This window comes from Haemaphysalis longicornis, unplaced genomic scaffold (genome assembly GCF_048455015.1).
Source record: "Haemaphysalis longicornis isolate Haplotype H1 unplaced genomic scaffold, Haemaphysalis longicornis Haplotype H1 scaffold_5, whole genome shotgun sequence".
Lineage (NCBI taxonomy): Eukaryota > Metazoa > Arthropoda > Arachnida > Ixodida > Ixodidae > Haemaphysalis > Haemaphysalis longicornis.
The window spans coordinates 166,679,885-166,700,224 of record NW_027526385.1 but is presented as its reverse complement, the minus strand read 5'-3'; positions in this window follow the sequence as shown (position 1 = coordinate 166,700,224).

Below are 20,340 nucleotides of genomic sequence, written 5' to 3'. Positions count from 1 at the left end.
GCCTAAACATGACCTCAGCCCTCCACACTCAGCCAGCCTAGCAAGAACAGTGTCACACCTAGTAAAACTTAGTAAAGACTAAGCAAATGTAGCCCAACCTGAAGAAGCTGGGCCAAACCATAGCTCCAGTGTTGCCAGATCTTCGCACGAGTAGTTGAAACTGGCCAGTGTTTTTCTTCATCTGTATATCTGTTTTATTTTATATTTGATACTTTAAAATTTATAAAGTCATATTTGAAGTTTATAAAAAATTTGCGAGAGTCTTGAGGCTGCGAAGGTTTTGTTATGTTCTCAAGCGAAAAGACGAAAACGGAATTTACACCTAGATGCCAATATCTGTTGCTTATGTATTCGATAGCCGTAGAAAACTAATAAACTCTCATACGAGTCTTTTTTTCAGTGAGCTTCATATAACGGCCTACATCAGTTACCATTCACACAAATTCAGTTATACGAAAGCACACCCTTTTTACAAAAAGAAATTTTTTGAGCTAAAATCATTACATATAATTTGGAAATCTTTGTTTTGATTGAGGCTAAACATCATTTCAGGCTTCCCATACAAAGGGACGATTCCAAGGTTGTTGGCTGATTTCCCATCACAACACTAAAAAGTGAAGTCACCGGACTTGTCCGGAATTTAGAACTTCTTAAGAGGAAGTGAAAAATAGGCTAGCTTGGTTCATTAGAAAGATCGTCTCGTTAGAACAGCACTGACACCACTTTTAAGTGCGAATGCACTTTATAAGCGACCCTGAATTCCGGCGACCGCCGTCCGTCCACATAGCAACAGCTGCGGGTGCGCGCGCTCCTCGTCTTCCTTGGCAACGGGGGGAGATGGGCGCGCGCTGCCTGGCCGCTGACATGGCACATACCCACGTGTGGGATTGGCCAGGAATCTCCTCGTCTTCCTTTGCAACGGGGGGAGATGAGCGCGCTGCCGGGCCGCTAACATGGCACATACCCACGTGGGGGATTGGCCAGGAATCGGGCGTGAGAAGGGCTAATGCACCCGCTTAAAGAATTACTGACACGAAATTTCAAAGCTGAGATCCGCTCTAGCAATCAAGTACAACGACAACACAAATAGGTGTCTGTGCATGGCACATACCCACGTGGGGGATTCGCCAGGAATCGGGCGTGAGAAGGGCTAATGCACCCGCTTAAAGGAGTACTGACACGAAATTTCAAAGCTGAGATCCGCTTTAGCAATCAAGTACAACGACAACACAAATAGGTGTCTGTGAATAAATGCATCTTTCTTTCTTTGTAGTTGTGTGTGTGTGTGTGTGATCTCTCTTTCGCGAACATTACCGAACCGCGCAAATTCAACTCGTGCATTCGCACTTTCACATTCTTCCCCTCGGGGAAATGCGGGGAAATTTTTATAGAAACTTCTCAAATAGGCTCTATAATGAGCAAAACAGGGAACTGCGATGCGACAAGTAACAACTTTTTTGTACTAAATTTATGACCTATTACGGAAAGCTTGTTGCCATTGGCTCAGACCGGACGCATTCCACGGAGGTAAACCCAGATGATTAGTTAGCAGAACTAGCCATTAGCTAAGAACATTTGTGCTTATTCTGTTTCTAGCAGTAAGAGTAGTGATGTAAACCATGAAAAAAATACGAACAAAAGCGTCAAAATCGGAAGCCGTTTGTTCGGCACCTTAGTGGTAGACAATGCCTCAACTCAGTCGTTAGACGCTGTTGACTTCTTTGAAACTACAATTACCAAGTGGCATAAGCCGCCAGAACATTTACATGACCCGTCTAGTCGAATCATACCTAATTTCTCACGAAGCCATTAATGTTACCCGAACCAATAATTCAGGTATATAGTCCTGTACGAAGCTGATCGGGAACAGCTTAAGTGAGCAGTACTGTACGAAGCTGATCGGGAACAGCTTACGTGAAAAGTATTGCTGCTCCATTTAAGAAAGCGTACACATAACAGTGACACGAAAGGGGGCGTCTGTTAGACAGGGGAAGCTCCGGTCAACATACTACCCTTTGGTTTTTGGTACATGCCCTGTAAACGTAGTTGTTGGCATCGCAAAGGATGCGACTCAGCCGAAGAATTGTACAATTTTACAATTGTTCAATTTTTCAGCGAATAAAGCCTCGCTTGATGTAAACAAAAGGCAATTTTGTAAACAAAAGGCACTTATATTTTGTACTTATGTATGCGTTTAAGAGTATTTACGGGATCCTAAACGACGTGTCAAACTTAACCAATTCATTTGGAACATAAGGCCACAAGGTAAAGGTGATGTTGAATATCCCGCAGGAAAGCAGTTGCGTTAAGCGCCATGCGTATCGCAGCCGAAACCAGTGAAGAGGACGAAGAGGGCGGGCAGCGGGGTATGCGCGTGAGCACGCAATAAAAAAAGAAGACAACCAGGAGGTGTTCGATCTGGTAACGCGGGTGTCGGTCTCTTCGCTGTCTCAATATTTCTGGTGCCGTAAAACCCGGGAGACGGCCGGCATCCATCGCACCGATACGTTACCGAGCATGGAGAAGCTGCGCAGGCAGCGAGGCATCCTTCGTGGTTGAGTGTCCTCCCGCAGGGAGGACACTCAACTTTCAATTGGGCGACCTCCAGGAAATTATCGACGGGCTTCGCTCTAAAGAGTCCGCGCTCGCTGAGATGGGCAGCCAGATCGCCGACTTCCTTGATGGTGAGGCATTTGATGAAGAAGTCGCGGGTGCTATAGATTACCGCAAGAGGATCGTCAACGCGAAGTGCAGGCTTCGGTTCGCCATGAACGCGCGCTCTACGGCTGGTGCTCATCTCAGTGAAGGCCATCTACAGAGGCTTGCGGGGACTAGCAACGAGTCCAGCAACGCCATGGGAGCTGCTCACACGGAGCTCATCAGGGAAAATGCCGCCCCTCACGGTAGGCCACAAGCACCGGGTTTGCGCGTGAATTTGCCAAAGCTTCTAATACCCGTCTTTGCCGGTGACACCCGTGAATGGCATTGCTTTTGGGAGCACTATGAGGCCACCTTACACGCTCTCCCCGATCTCGACAACATTGAAAATTTACAGTATTTGAAGTCTTACCTGGACGGCGCTGCAAAGCGGGCAATCGAAATTATACGCCTGACCGACGCAAATTATAAGATTGGCGTCAAGGTGCTCACTGAACGCTATGGCCGAAACGATTTCCTCATCGATAACCACATAGACAGCCTGCTTTTCATTGAGCCAATCGAGTCATCGTCTCAAATTTCCCCTCTGCGAGACCTCTACGAGCAGATCCACTTCCGGACCGGCTGTTTGGATAGCTTTAGCATGCCGTCTGCAGAGTACGCGGTTGTTCTCCACCGGGGGCTGATGCGCTCATTGCCAGAGGATCTGGCAATCCTGTACCGCAAGCGCACGATGACAGACGCGGCCGGAGCGGACGCTGCAGCGGAATCACAAAAACAGCAGGTCAGGGTCGTCCAGAAGTTCCTGCAAGTGGAGGTTGAAAGCAGAGAGGACAGTCGAGTGTAACGCTAGAAACCCACTTCAAGGAGGTTGCCAGCTACCCGCAACGTGACACCGCCTCGAATACCATTCGCCCTAGCACTGGCAGCACGGTCCGCATCGCCAGGTGCCGATCCGTCCATAGCTTCGCAAAGTAAGTGCTCCCTCTGCGACGTTCCAAGACACGCGACACGTAGGTGCCAGGCAACACTGTCAGCGGAGGAAAAGCGGCGACGGCTGTCCAAGAGGCATTGCTGTTTCAAGTGTGGGAAAAGGAGACACACTTCCCGTAATTGCCGAGCCGCAGCAGGGCTTAGGTGCGACTACTGCTCAGGGCGCCATATTTCTACACTGTGCGACATTTGGGGACGAGCAGCAACGGGCACTCTACGACCACCTACTCCTATCGGAGCTGAAAACGGAAAGGTGAAACACAATGAGGAAGGCAGGTGACAACAGCTCCTGGAAGCAGCACGTCCTCGTCACCCGTATTGCTCGAAACCACCACGGTGAGGGCGTCCGGAAACCGTGACCGCATGCCGGTACGGATACTGCTTGATACCAGAAGCCAACGGTCCTTCGTCCGTCAAGACGTGTCGCAGCAACTGTCTCTGCCCAGCACTGGAACTGATGATTTGGCAGTGTTCACATTCGGTAAGTGTAACCACCCACGCCAGTACATATACCTAAGGGCGAACATTACTCTCGGTGGCTGCTTTGAATCAAATGAGCCGACCCTCCAAGCTTTTGAAGTGCCAGAGGTCTGTACAGTGCGGGGCCCGGCCATAGAGAGCACCGTTATTGCAATGCTGCGTGACCGGAATGTACCATTAGCCAACGATCCCCAAGACGATAAACCTCAGGACTCCGTGATAAGCGTGTTGATTGGCTCTGACATTTACTGGAGGATTGTAACCGGACGTGTCGAGCGCTTCACCGACACCCTGTGCGCCGTGGAGACAATATTCGGTTGGGTCGTTCAAGGAACCTACATTGATGTCTGCCATCGTCTGACACCACGTACCACCAGTGCACCTGCAGTATTCCAGGCTTTTACTGACGATTGGCGCATGGAGTTCGTACCAGGAGACCCGTCGGAGATGTAGCGGTTGGATGCCATCGGTATAAGCGATGCAGGTGAGGAGCACGATGTCAACAAACACCCGGCGCTCCTACAGTTTAGTAGCGCAGTACACAAGAGAGAAGGTCGCTACGTAGTAACGCTCATGATTAAGACACCTTGGTTCACGTCATCCACGAACCAAATTGTAGCCAAATGCAGGCTGAAAAGGCAGCTTCAGCGGTTTGAACATCAGCCAGAACTGCTGCAGGAGTACGACGCCGCCATCAGCAAGTACTTCAAGGAAGGTCATGCTGAGAAAGTAGTACCGTCTGAAAGCACCGGACAGACTGTGTACTACCTACATCATCATGCGGTAGTCCGCCGCGAAGCCGTGACTACCAAGGTCCGCGTCGTGTTTGATGCCTCATCGCATGAATACGGGAAACCGTCTTTCAACAAAATGCTTGATAAGGGCATCAAGCTTGGTCCTGATCTCCTACAGCTTCTTATGCAGTTTGGGTGCAGCCCCATCTTTCTTACCGCGAATATCCGGAAGGCCTTCCTCCAGATAAGCATTCAACCGGAAGACTGAGAAGCTCTTCGTTTCCTGTGGACTGACCGATTACCGACCTGTGACCATACCGTCCCGACAATCGTCGAATGGCGCGTGACCAGGGTTCCTATCGGAGCGTCGTCTAACCCGTTCTTGCTGTCAGCCACTTTGCAGCACCACCTGGAAACGTGGAAGACAACCCACCCGGACATTGCAGCTCACCTAGAATGGTCATTCTACGTTGACGACTTAGTCATGGGCGTGTCTTCCAAAGAGGAGGCATTGGAGAGTTACCGGGAAGCAAATGCCATTATTACCGATGCAGTAATAAAGCTTAGAAAATGGGGCTCGATTTTACCCTTGCTCTGCACTCAACTATTGAATGATGGGCTCACTTAAACACTTTATTCAGCCGAGCTTTAAATCCAAGGTACTTGGTTTGCTATGGGACCGCTCATCAGATGAGATGGTCATCACCACGCAAGGCATTCGGTCGTACCTTTCCACCCAACCATCAACGAAGCGAACCGTTCTGCAAGCCTTCGCCATGCTCTTCGATCCATGTGGGTGTCATCGCTCCGTTTCACGTGAGAGCTAGACTGCTGTTACAACGGCTCTGGCGACAGAGAATCGCTTGGGACGAGTCTCTCTCACCAGACATCGAGGAATTGTGGACAGAATGGGTATCAGGTCATGATAGTGCGACGATACATTGGTTCGCTGATGTCAGCCCTCATGCATACGCCGTCGCAGTGTTCGTACGTCAGCCAGTCGTCGATGACAGCTTTACCGTTCGGCTAATTATGAGCAAGACTCGCGTTGCACCACTAAAGACGGTTCTCTACCGCGTTTAGAACTTCTGGCGTGCCTTCTAGCGGCGAGGTTGTGGCACTACATTCATAAAAGGCCAGAGTTCTCATCCTGTGTCGCCTATTTTTGGACTGACTCAACCATACCTTTTCATAGGAATGCTGGTCACGAAAACTGCTGTGAGGCCTTTGTGAGGAACCGTGTTCGTGAAATTCAGCAGTTTAACCAAAATTTCACCTGGCGGCACTGTTCTAGTGCGGACAACCCGGCGGAGCTTATGACGCGCGGAGTACCAGCAGTAGTTCTAACACGAAAACCGACGTGGTGCACTGGACCTCTGTGGTTGGCGGAACCAGAACGCAACTGGCCTTCGACCTCTTGCGCTGCGATAGCAGTGAGTGAGCTAGCCGCCGAACTTGCGTCCGTGTACCCAACCGCAATCTCGACAAAATCTGCACGTCCACCCACTCCACTGCTGGACATCAAGAAATAAGGCTCACTCTCCAGACTTCTCAGACTAACCACCTGGATTTTGAGGTTTGTTTGCAACGCTACCCGAAGGCAACCAACCTTTTCTGGGCCACTGACATCACTTGAACTAGATCAGGCGGAGCCGTATTGGCTCCAGCTGGTTCAGAAAACCACCTTCCCATTCGAGATTGCCACACGCAAAGCTGGCCAGCCGTTGCCATCATGCTCCAGCGTTCTGGCTCTACGGCCAGATGTTGGCCTGGATGGCTTGCTTAGAGTTGGAGGCCGCTTACAGGAACGTGATTGGTCAGAGGAAGTTAAGCATCCAATTCTTTCGCCAAGTGACCACGTGTTTACGCGATTCTTGGTAGCCGCGACACATGCCCGCCTTATGTACGCCGAAGTTCAAGTTACGCTTCTGGACCTTCGATCGTGGTTTTGGATCTTAAACGGAAGGTGAACCGTCAGGAAGGTGCTCCTGTCGTGCTTACCGCGTCGCCGTCGACGTTTGCTTCCCGCGTCTGTCCCGGTGGCACCATTACCGGAAGACCGCATAGCAGAAACGTCACCGTTCGACATCGTGGGGGTAGACTTCTGCGGACCCTTTTACTGCCGCTGTACGCAACAGTCTGTGAAGCTGTATATTGCCGTTTTCTCCTGTGCAGTGACGCGAGCACTTCATTTAGAAAAATCTTCAGACATGACGGCGAAAGCATTCATCCCCGCCTTTTGTCGTTTTACTTCCAGACGAGGCATCCCGTCTACAGTATATTCAGATAACGCCAAGGCATTCCGCAGCTGTTCGAAACAGTTACGCTCACTGCTCTCAGACACCATCCAGGACCATGCAAATGCTCACCTCATCAACTGGAAATTCATTGCTGAAGGAGCTGCGTGGTGGGGTGGCTTCTGGGAGCGCATCATTCGGACAGTCACGGATGGGTTGAAGCGCTGCCTTCGACGAGGCAGCCCGAGTTACGCCGAGCTGATCACTGAACTAGCCGAGGTAGAAGCGATTGCCAACTGCCACCCTCTAACACAACTCTGCGAGGATTGCGATGATGCAGTTGCACTGACGCCATCCCACTTTTTAACTGGCAGGCGCACTGTGGGACTACCACCACGAACTGCCGACTGTTTGCTTAGCTCCACTGCGCATGACTTGCGACGAAGGGTTAAGTACAGAGATGAGCTTCTGCGCCAACTATGGAAGCAGTGGAAGGAAAAATATTTGCTTCTACGCTGCACTCATCACTGCGCTTTTGGCATCATCCCGACTACGTGTTGGCTACTTGGTTGGCTATTATTGGCTACGTGTTGGCTACTATTGTCATCCCTGACATTAGTCAGGGATGACAACGTGCCGGCGCTGCAATGAAAGCTTGGCAGAGTGGTTGGGGCGTTTACTGGTAGGGACGGCACCGACAGATACTTTACAATCACCTTCCCAAATGGCCAACAAGTACGGCAGGCTGCTCAGCGGTTATACCACTTCGAGGCGGATGACCACTCCGCGGGCCTGTTGAATTTCCCGCAGGAAAGCAGCTGCGGGAAGCGCCATACGCCTCGCAGCCGTAACTAGAGAAGAGGACGAAGAGGGCGGGCAGCGGGGTATGCGCGTGAGCACGCAATAAAGAAAGAGGAGAACCCGGAGGTGTTCGATCTGGTAACGCGGGTGTCAGTCTCTTCGTTGTGTCAATAGGTGCACCACATAGAAGTGTTTTGGGAGCCGTACCATTTATGACGTGCAAAAGTTGTTCACTTCAACATAACCATTGGGAACTAATAATGAGATGGCGCCATCACCATATTTATCTATGAGCCCAGATTTCCCTAATTTTATTAGTGTTGTTGAATTCAACGTGAAATATTTTTCACAGATTGTCTCAGAGTTTGTAATGTACCCGAAACAACGCCACGACTACACCAAACGAATACACAAACGTAACAATAGTGCTTATAACCATTGACACACCCACTGTTAACTTCGCACAAATATTTTTTTGTTGGTATGCCACATTCTCCTAGACCAGCTAATGTGTGTATGATATTTCACCTCTCTTAGGTTAGCTCAGTTCGCAAAGGCTAAAACTGGTCTTCTAGGAATTGTTTTCTGGGCATTCAGCTGTTTATTCTTTGTAACCCTTAAGCAGTGGCTTATATTAAAAAAAGGCGCTTGTTTTCCGAACGATGCCGTAACAAGAATTGTGAAGGTTTCATACACACATACCTAAACAACGTTTGTTTGACACACTTCAATTTCTACCGACATACTGTAATGGCCTCAAAATTTCTTACGTACGAGAAGAAACTGTCCGACCTCGAACAATATGTCAATTTGCGGTAATGATAACTGTTTTCAAAACATAGATCTCTTACTCAGCTTGTGCGAATGGCGAGAATCCTTGGCAAGTCAATAAACAGCTTTCTACGTGTCTCCTAAACACGTAGAAGCTGTATTTTTTTCGCATCGTCGCCCCTCGCTTTTGTAACGGAAGCTACACTACGTTACCTCTCGGGGTGACCATCACGGAGTGACAACTTTTTCCCCTGAGGTTGAACCACAAGCCACACCCCATTCCACAAGCGACCAGCACGGAGAAGCTGCCCGATGGCGCGGAGACCTATTCCGGAAGCGCCCGGCACGGAGAAGCTGCTCGATGGCGGGAAGAGATAGACAAGAAGGGTCAGGAAATGTGAGCGGGTCCCGTGTGCGATACGCAGCGTAGGAAGGCGAGTACGCCACGGCGGTGCAGAACCGTGTGCGATAAATAAAGACGAACATCCAGCTGTGGTTCCTCCTAAAGTGGCAAGGCCTAAACAAGGCCGTCCGGCTAAACATAGGAATAACGGTACTGTTGAATATGGCTTCGCTGCCTTTAAATCTTCTGCAATATTGTGATCTTGCTTAACTCTTTTTCTAGGCCTCCTCTAACCGATAACGCTGAGAAAGAAAGGCAGGGATCTTGATAAAAGCTCCATAAATTGAAATATCACGTGTATAAATAGGTAGAAAACGTTTGAGAAACACCTAATTCAAAAAGAGATGCCAGTTTTTATCTTGTGCAAGGCATGTATTGTCGTGACGAATATAAGTGTTTTTACACAACTCGCCTGTGTTCGAAATGAAGACTTCGAATAGCTTTTCAATATCATTTTGTGCAGAAGACCCTGGTCGGATGGGCCTGTCTCTGGCCGAAGTCCCTGAAATAGCAGAGGTACCTGGTCGCTGGCTGCGCATTCGAAACCATGACACGTCTTGCCCTTCGGGATGTGTCTCGCCCAAGTTTCTATTAAAACTGTAGAATCTCTTTGTAGGGCTCCTATTTCTTTTTTTAGGGTGTCAGTACCTATTACACTCCATGTTCTCGTTAGAAGAACCTGCATGAATCTCTTTGAATTGCGGCCTCCTGGAACCAGAGTCCTCTCGTCCTGACCCTAGGCATCTTTGGTAGGAAAAAAAATAAATGAAACATTTAGGAAGGTGGAGTAAACGTGCAAAACCCTACCGGGTAAACGACACTCATCGTAGAAGCACAGGAAGTTAATTCCATCCGTAACCAGATGATTCCTGTTCCCGACGACAGGATCATAAATGATTTAAAGTCGCTCTCTATCGACATGACAGCTGTACTGTGCGGCTCGAATATTGACATTGGCATATAGGTTTTGATTAGTTTTGGCTTCGAATAGGACACCGTGAGAGGTAACATAAAGCCCAGCATTAGAGCCGTAGAGACACGACTGTTCTAGACAGTTCCACCACGGGTTCCCACTACACGAGAAACAGTCCACTGTAAGAACGTCGTAGCTCTACACGCGAGCCTGCCTGATGTAACTTTCACCTTCGAAGGATTTGGGAAACTGGGGGATACCATCAGCAAATATCCCGTACATGCTTCGACAAACAATACTGTCTCAGTAGACGCAAACAACAAGACACGATTTGTACGTGCAAGATACGAACCCACGCTTCCTCGGAAGCAGGAAAGTGACCTATCAGTCCACTTCGAAGTTAAAGAGCGAAGACTTGGCCAGTTGGTCAAGATCCCGGAAAAGGGGCACTGTTGCTTAGGAAGCGACAATCTCACTCACACCATAAAAACGGAATAGGAGCCCAGTCGCTGCTACAGTCGAACTCATGGTGGGAAAAGCTTGCATGCATCTTTTTGAATCGCGGGCTCCTGGAACCAGACTCCTCTCGTTCTGACAAAGCAAACAATGAAGGAGGCAAGTGCACAGAACTTAGCCCTTCAGTTATCGACTCCGAATTGGGTGAAAATGACCCGATTGACATTGCTTCTACGATTATATCAAGTAGGAGCATTCTTGTATCCACAAGTTCACAACCCTTGGAACGAAAAAAGAAGCAAAACGACTATGACGACTGATGAACTTCTGAAGACAGTGGACTACTGCATACGGGACACTCGCAGGCGCACGTTTCCTCATGACTTCATCTTCAGGGAACCGCGCCCATATTGTAATTTTTATGGCGCCCATGTAAGAGTGATTAGTCTCAAATTAGGTATCGATATTTGTTTTAAATCTTCGGGCGATAACTATTCCGTTTTGTATCCTGCACTCGGGTATTCTAAATCATACACACCTACTACACAGGGACTTGGAACAACCATTTCGGCCCTCTTTAATGAAGTCGCCTGACCGTCGTGTTCACATTACTGATGCAAATATCCTCCTGAAATTGTTCTCTCGCGTCCGTGCTGTCATCGATTTCTCTCTGTCTGAGCTTGAATTGTTGTCACTGAGTAGCCTGAAATATTGGAGATACGCAATACGACTGCTCCGAGGTGACTCAATCATCTAGTTCAGCTGTTCTGTGAGTATAGTGCATGCTTTGAGGGTGTTTCTTATGCAGCAGTTATACTTACGATGTAATATTCTTCTCGTCAAGGAAAATGTTTCTTATCGAGTGTCCTGCACCTCAGGGACACCGTAGTTTGTGCATAGACGGCCGGCAAAAGAGGAAAGGCTCTTTCGGAAGCGCGAACCATCTAAGCATTACCCATTGATGGTAATAAGAGCCATTGAGAGAGAAGAGAAGACAATAGTTGCGCAGGAGATCACACAAAGGCAAATGAACCATCGTCTTCAGTTCTTCCGTTATCATGGTGGAAACAGGCAGCACTGCAACACAGGAGGCAGTATATCAAAGCTACTGGAATGCTTTTAATAAGTCATGTGGCAAAGGTAAGCGAATGCAGTGGCTACACCACAAAGCTTTGAAATATTACCAGCTTTAAGCGAGGCGTCTACGACGTCCTAATTGACACGTATGTTTTGGCATACGCAACATATATCCGCATAGGTGGCTTCGCACTTTTTTGCGGGTTAGGTTAGGCATAAAAACCTTCGCGTCATCTTGAGAATTCATATATATACTTGTTAGGAGTAATTAAAAACTCCCATTTTATCGAGTTATGTCCACAGGATCATTTGCTCTAGCTCTTATCAGTGAAAATCCAAAGATGCGTTCGTTGCCCATATTAACAGCAACAATGACGTAGCGCAGCCGGCGCCTAGTGATATGCTTTTTTGACGTGTCTGGCGGTGATTGCGAATGGGCCATCGCGCGGCCCAATATCAGCTTTGAGCGCATTTTATCCTGTCAAGACATATTTCACTTGTATTTTATTTTTTTTAATCCCGTCCAAACATCAGGTCAAATTATTACAAAACAACGTATATCTTACGTGTGTTATTTCTTCGGCCTAAAGGTGAAAGAAGAGAAAAATCTCAGCTGCAACCAAGCTCATCAAAATACACGTTTTCAAGCACCAAAGCTGCTATTTTATACAGGTAAGCACAAAATAAAAGTGCGCACGTTCGCGCAAAAGTGCTATAACAAGCTTCAGAATATCTGCCCACGTTTTCTGTGCAAAAAGATTCCGGGCCGTTTCCACTAACGAGAAACCTGGGGAGGGGCGAAGCACGCTGTGTATAGGAGTCCAGGCGGCACAGAAATTGTGTCCCAAGACCTGCCCGTTTATGGCCGCTTTCTGGCATGTCCGGCCAGCATCCAGGTTCTGGCAGCCACTGATCATATGAGGAGCGCACAACATTCGGCAACCAGCGCTTCGGTATTTCTCCGGCCGCCCGGGTTCAGACGCACAACGGCAGCTACCCGGCTGCCCTATATTGAGTTCACTTTCGGCTGCCGATGTTGAGGAAGAGGACGGCCGAAGTACGGCTTTAGGGCATCCCTTTTTCCTTCGGGAAGCGGTGTTCAGCCGAAGCACTGCAAGCGGCTGGCCGCAGAATATCTGTATTCTTGTGGCAGTTGGGGTTCTAAAGGAGATCGGCCGGAGCGCGGCTGCCTCGCATTCGCTCTTTCAACGGTGGACCGCGCGTACGGCGGCAGAATATTCGTCTTCTTCGGGCAACCGGTGTTATACAGGGGACCGGCCGACGCACGGCTACAGAATATACATTTTTCGTTCGGTTAGCAGTCCTCGGCCGAATTACGGCAAGCGAACGGCCGCAGAATTTTTGGACCGGTGTTCAAGAGGAGACCAGCCTACGTAAAGTCTCAGCTTATACGTCATACTTTCGAAAACTGCAATAGATGGGGAGAAGTATCATCAAGCGCCATTCTACATATCCCCAAGTGGGACCGTTACCTTAAAGCAAATTACTAACTTTCCTTTAAATGTGACGCCTTGCGCGATTCATTTTATCTTACATCAATACTCGGGTGTAATTATCTTGTACGTATAATTGGACCAACTGTTTCTAATGGCGATTTTCTCCGTGCTTTGTGGAAATATTTTATTTGGTCTCATATTTGATGCTTAGTGTTATGTATCTCCCTGCTGTAATGTATGAAAACGCACGCAGGAAATAAATAAATAAATAAATAAAATAAATAAATAATCTTCCGTAGCCGCAAGTTTGCCTCCGACGGGTTGAGAAACTTACGCATTCAAACTTGACCAATGAAATATTCATTGTTTTGTTCGTACAAGTTTGCAAAGTTTGCTGTATGAATACTACCATTGCTATGGTATTGGTTTTAAACAAATTATGAAATTCTAGTCTTAACCTTTCTCTTGCGTGAACACAGAGGGATAGAACTGCAGCCACCTGAAGCAAGGCGTCATTCGCAACGCGTCTAGAATTTTTTTACCGTAGTACGAAATTAGAGAAAAATATTGTATTTTGGGCTAATAAGTGGCTTGCGCGTAAATCATGAAAACAGCATAAAAATATATTGAAAATAAGAGCACTTGTTCGATCTCTCCTAGGATCACACCTGTGAAAGATCATCAGAAAAGTTGATCGAGTGGAAAATTTCTTTGCAACATAAATGGGCAAATACTGGACATACTTATTGTGCGAAGGAAATTATATTGAATGCTCCTCAGTTTATGTGGAGTACCAGAGCGCTTCGTAAAGGCATTCGCACCGGTTTTATATCCAACAAAACTGGTCAAGCAACTGTTGTAAAAATAGTTGATTTAGTCAGAGCATGAAAGTTCTTTGCAAGATTGTCCTAAATGAAATTGGCTAAAAGCGGCACTTTCATCTTTGTGAACGTCAACAGCTCCCCCCCCCCCTTATCCTTCTCCGTTTATTGGAGGTAAGCCACCCCACAGAAGATATCAGCACATAGACAATACATCTATTTCAGCTCTAGGAAGAACTGAATATTTTCTGTATCCGACGATAAAAGAGGTACGACAATTAAAGGAAAGATTTGTGAGCAATGTTTAATAAATGAATTTTGGTGTCAACTGGCGCTGATAATTAAGCATAGATGCGCTGAAGGCTGGACGGATGGTGGTTGCGCGCGGGCTTACTGTGATGTGACTGCATTGTACTCAAAATACTGGGTTTGTGCTGCTGCAGAGCGCGTCTGAGTCATCTGCTTGCGCGACATGCAGTGACCGGCCTCAGTACAGTTAACGCACTGTGGCTGAACTCGAATGCCCGTAGCACGGCCGTATTTCCGGCAGCTTTAGTCCGGCAGGATTCCGACAACCGCATCTCGGCTGTCCTCCGGTGGCTGTACTTCGGCCGTACACGGGTGACTTCGGAATGGCCGGAGCCCTACGGCTGGAATATGGCTGTATGAACGTAAGCCGGTCTACTGGCCGACAGACACTGGCCGTTGGACAGCCATGGGAGTACAGTCGCATACGGCCAAAAGGCGCATATTTGGACACGGGCCGAACATGGCTGCCGGAAAAAGGCCGCACGGAAAATCCCCGGCCAAAGTACACCGGCTTGATTTAGGCCGACCAGTCCTGTGCTACCTGCGAGTATTCTCGGCGGCTTGGCGTTTTTGCCCCCGGAAATGAAGCCGTTTGACGATACAGGTATCTAGCTTGGCGGCAGAATTCTCTTGTCTTTGAATAATGCAGCAGTTAATCGCAAGGGGTCTGAAAACGAGTATCCCGGGGTGTTCCTTAGGTACAGGTTATGTTCTAGCACGAGGCATTACTAAACGAGTGTTCAGGTTCTTTATTACCGTGACTACATCACACGCCGACGACAGGAGACGCCGCTAGCCCAAGGCCCTATGGGGCTTTAGCAGTAAAACAGCTTCGCAGTTATATTAGGAGGCATTAGAAGTACCGTTGTGCAAAAATTCAAGATTGCCTCAATCGAAAGACTGCTTTTGATGTTAGCGTTTGATATCGACTTTGCAATCAACTTTAAAGGAGCACTCACACCAACTTTCGGCGTTAATACTATTGCACAGATCGCTTCCTTCACTCAACAGAATATTCTGGCTGAAATATGAGCGGCCTGCGACGCGAAGAACACAATTCAATTGGATCTCATTTTTCGCGCCGACGGGGCAGCGCGCGGAGCGGCACTCAGCAAATGGAGATCAGCGTGACATCACTCGAGGTGAGGAAAAAGAAGTGACGCGACAGCGCACGTCAAAAACTCATGACGTCACTTCACGCGCGCGGCCCCACGAGCGGCGAGCGGGCGCAGCCCCCTCTCAAACGGGCGCCGGTGACGCCAGCACAAAGCGGTAAGATCAGGCAGGGAGTCTGTCATATGCGCCGTTCGGGTTGAAAGCTCGGGAATTTAAAACAAAAAAAACCCATCGTCTACAGTTTTCCTACACTATCGAGGGAGCTCCTTTGCAAGAGGTTGAGAAAATTAGGGACCTCGTGGTTCTTTCCGACAGTACCCTCTCTTTTTCTTCTCATATTAGGCTCATCACCCGGCGAGCGCTCCGAAGTCTTGGAAATGTGTGTCGGATTACAAAATAATTCTCTTCTCCAGATCCATTTCTAATGCTATACAGTGCAATCTGTATCCCTCAGTTAAATATGCTTCTGTTGCCTGGAACGGCATCTACAAATCTAGTAGTGAATTATTAGAACGCGTGCTGAAGAAGCTTTTATCCCTATTTAGGCACCGTTATCACAATCACAGTTTTTATCCCGATGCTGACTTACCCATAGTTCCTTCCATTCCTTCGTTGTACTGCAGACGTATGCGTGCAAACCTTACATTTATTGACAAAATTGTTCATGGTGACCTTTCTTGGGCACACCTGCTTAACTCTTTATGGTTTAGTGTTCAACAAAGGCCCACAAGTTCGCATCGCCCGTTCTTGACCACTGCGCGCAACTCCAATCATTCTCCTGTGCGCAGAATACAGAATTGTTACAACCGCTTCTTTGAATGCCTTGACATCTTTCAGAAATCCTTTACAATTTACCGTACAGCGCTGTTGAATACAGTATGTTAAACACCTATGATATGTCTGTCGTTCTTTTTTTTCTGGAATTTGGTTTCTCTGCGGTTGTGTCTATCCAACTGATAGTTGCCTATTTTTGAAACTGTTTACTGTCATTTGTTCATCTTATCGTTTGTCTCTACACTCTTGCCGTTGTTTTTGTTGTATTACTGTCAAACCTTGTTGCTCTGCCTGTCGTGTGGCCTTTACAACAGGCAGAGCAACAAAGGCATCTTCTTTTTTATTTTGTTACCTGTACCCAGGCTCCGCCTGTGGTTTATTTCTGTCATTTTCACTACTTCAATTTGTGTGTGTCTTGTCGCTCGTTTGTTTCTTGCTAAATGTTTCTTGTATTTTGTTTTTATGTAACTCTCCGTGCGCAGCACTCAGGCCTCTGGCTGTTCCTGGGCACGTAAATAAACATGATTGCTTGATTGATTGATTGATTATTATAAATATTATTATTACAAACAGTGGTATTTTATATGTTTTTCTGAGTATGCACTTGTCTTTCCGCACCAGCACATCGTTGTTCTACACACTAATAAAGAAATAATTGGCTGATTCATTCATCATTTTTATTGTCTATGCGATTTGTTGGCCTGATCATTTATGTCTATACTCCTGCTATTGTTTTATTGCTATTTTTATGTCAAACTTGTTGCTATGTTTTATGTATCTCCACAAGACGAGACATCGCAAAGGCATCGCTCGTTTTACGGTAATACTTTATTGCAGTGTAACTTTTCAAAAACCATAACTCTCACTTGATATAATTGAAAAAATGCGCTAACAGGACGGGACTGAGGGAAGGAAACACAAAAACAGCGCAGACTAGCAAACTGAGTTTATTGACCACAGCATATATACTACTACTTATCGGCACGTGGGCAATCAACAAGGAAAGATAAAACACACATCACCAAACGCACAGGCCGCCACATGTCGGTCAATAATCCAGGAACGTGATTTCTTTGGTCGATAGGGATATCGACGCAACGCTTATACAATTATCACCCGCATGCGCGATTTCTCGTGCTTCTATAATCCCCCGCGTGAGCGAGTCACGGCTCTTGGCACGCGGGAGATTATAGAAGCACGAGAAATTGCGAATGCGGGTGATAATTGCATAAGCGTTGCGTCGATATCCCTATCGACCAAAGAAATCGCGTTCCTGGACTATTGACCGACATGTGGCGGCCTGTGCGTTTGGTGATGTGTGTTTTATCTTTCCTTGTTGATTCCCCACGTGCCGATAAGTGGTAGTATATATGCTGTGGTCAATAAACTCAGTTTGCTAGTCTGCGCTGTTTTTGTGTTTCCTTCCCTCAGTCCCTTCCTGTTAGCGCATTTTTCAATTATGTCAAGAGACCAACTAGCCCCCCAGACAGCTTTGATGAATCTCACTTGATATGTACACTCTGTCTCTATCCTGTGAACTGTGTATTTTGTTGTATATTTCCTTTTATCAAGTGCCTTGAACGTTTCGCTGGCGCAGTGCCATAGCTTGCAACCTTTTTTTTGATTTCTTTTTAATTTCTGTAGGTATTTTTACTCTATTGTTTCTGCCATATCGATGGTTTTGTGTGTTGCGCCGTGCTGTTTTACATTTCTTTCAATAATGTTTTTTATATGGCGTGCATCACCAAGACCTTGCGGTTCTTCCTGGGCACTGAATATAACGGTTGATTGATTGATTCATTGATTGATTGATTGCTTACCACGAGTAAGGACAATAAAGCGTCACTTTATTATGAGTATTGCTGAACACTAAAAAGACAAATGAATTTCCAGAATCTAAACAAGATAACGACATTCGAATGCCTGTAAGAGCCTACGTAGACTGCCTGTTTTTTGTGTCAGTCAACTGGCTATGTTTGACAAATAATTTCGAGAAGATAAATGAGATAACGACATTTCAACGCGTCAGGAGCCTACGTAGACTACCTGTTTTTTGTGTCAGTCAAGTGGGTATGTTTCCCTATGTCTTTCCTTTTTCAAAGGCTCTTCATTGAGGAAGTGGGCGCGTGGCAGTGCCTTGTGTGCACTGGTACGACGTTTTGGGAAAGGAATGGGCGATTTTTATCCCTGTGCGACGGGCAGTGAAGGGGACGACGTCTGTTTGTAACACCCTTGCGGCGTATTTACAGCGCGTTTAGAGCTTTTCTAACGCTATGAACAAGATAATATATTGGTGGAGTAAGTTCGACAGTATACCAAGAAAAAATAAGAAATAAACAGAAATATATCGCTACATTATACCATTATTTGCTGTTTAGAAAAACCATTGAAACTGACACTGCCAACGATGGGGTAATTGCACTAAAAAACTAGCTTCTCTTTAAATGACTTCTCAATAGTCAATATGAAGTGAAGCGAATGGAATATTTATTTATAAAAAAATCAAGTCATTATGTGGGTTCTGTATTTAGCAAATGATTGCAGATAGACATAAACAGGTTCACTTTCACGCCACGACGCCTCCTACAGAGCAGGTGATAGTTGATTCTTTAAATGGGAATTGATATTTGAGGCTCTGAAAACATCTTGCGTTATCTGATGAAATTGATTTCGAAGTTAGAAGCATAGGCCAGAAAAGCTGCCCTCCTTTTTGACATTCATCTTGCTGCGTAATAATATGAGGGGTTTGCACAGCGCACCTGGTTAAGGCGTCGACGAGTCTGGTTCTCGTGTTTTCCCCAATCGGCACTTTTATTGTCCTGCTCGTGCCCCCACCCGCCTGCAACACCGGATTGCATCAACGTCAAAGCGAACACGTGAAGGACACAATGCTTCGGGGACAGCCTTGGTTGGTTTTGCTGATACATTTTTTTATTGAGTGCTGTTTAAACGGCAAGGTCGGTGCTTTTTGGGAAGTGCACGCAACGGGCTACGTTTTCTATACAGAAGCTTCTCGTCTCCCTCCAGGTGCACCGGGAGCAGACGCCATTTTGACAACTGCCCTTACTTTGCGCCAGGACTTGCGAGAGGCTTCTTTTTAATTCGGCTCATGGAGACATACTTTTCGGGCCATGGGTCTCCACAGCCGAAGTTTTCCTGAAGGTTATGTACTCAACTCCGTCCTTGGTCGGACGAGTGCTATCGCATTACACGTGTCTACTACGTCTTTTTCTTTACAAAGTGGTTAGGCCTATACGGCTTTATACACTCCGCCGTGCAGAATAAACATTGCTCGGCTGGGGTATTTGGTGATTATTCACCGAAAGAAGCACGTCATCCAGATAGATTTATTTACTGTGTAGAGCACGGTGTCTCAAACGCAACCAAAGAAAAAAATGTGGTTCATCCCTCTTTCATCAGAACTTGTAAAACACGAAAGTGAGATGTGCCTTCACAGATCAGCTGAATATTTATTCTGTATCGATATGAACTTGCACATCGTTATTTATATTTCGCCTGTATGACACCATCAGACTTATCAACATTAGACACTGAATTACATGTGGCGGAGCACTGCGCAAATCCGAATAAAACCACGCGCGCTCGCAAACCATGCGAACGAAACCGAATGGGTTGCCAGCGAATCGTTTGGTGAACTCACGGTCCGCTGCAAAGTAATGCAAAAAAATCCGGAGTCCGGTTGCAAGTGAGAAGACAAAGGAACCTTGGAAGTTCAAGACCAGTGTGAGGGTCCACTGCACCGAAAGAGCATGATTTGGGGGCTGTCTTGTGGGTTTGCTCGGCGACCGCAAACCTGCTGGCGCATCGCTTTCGAAGATGGGCGACCACTGCGACCCTGCTCCGTAGAGAGTACGGCAGACGGTTGCGTTGGCACGAGCTCAGCTGGCGCCAACTGTAGGCGCTCATTACTATTGTCACGCACTACTTCGCTTCGCCTCTCTTAGACGGCAGCACCAGCGAAATGGAGAAGGTTATAGGAAGGATATATGTAGCGGAGTCGGTAAAGCCCCTGACAACTCCTGTTCCGGCGACGCAGCGCCCTGGCTCGAATCCTGGCGCACATAAGTTTTTTCTGGCGATGACATTTCTGTGACGGCTGGCGTCATTCAGATCTTCGTGGATCACGGCATAAAACACTGTCCAGTGAAAATCGGACTCCGGCTCACCAAAGCGGCCCCGACGATTATGCGAGAATTCATTCAATAGTGCGCACTGCTGCCAATCCGCATTACGGTGTACGACAGCCTGAACCATGAATGCTAACAACCATCTCTGAACCAGGCAAACCACTCCCTCGCAATAGAATCCATGCAACCGGC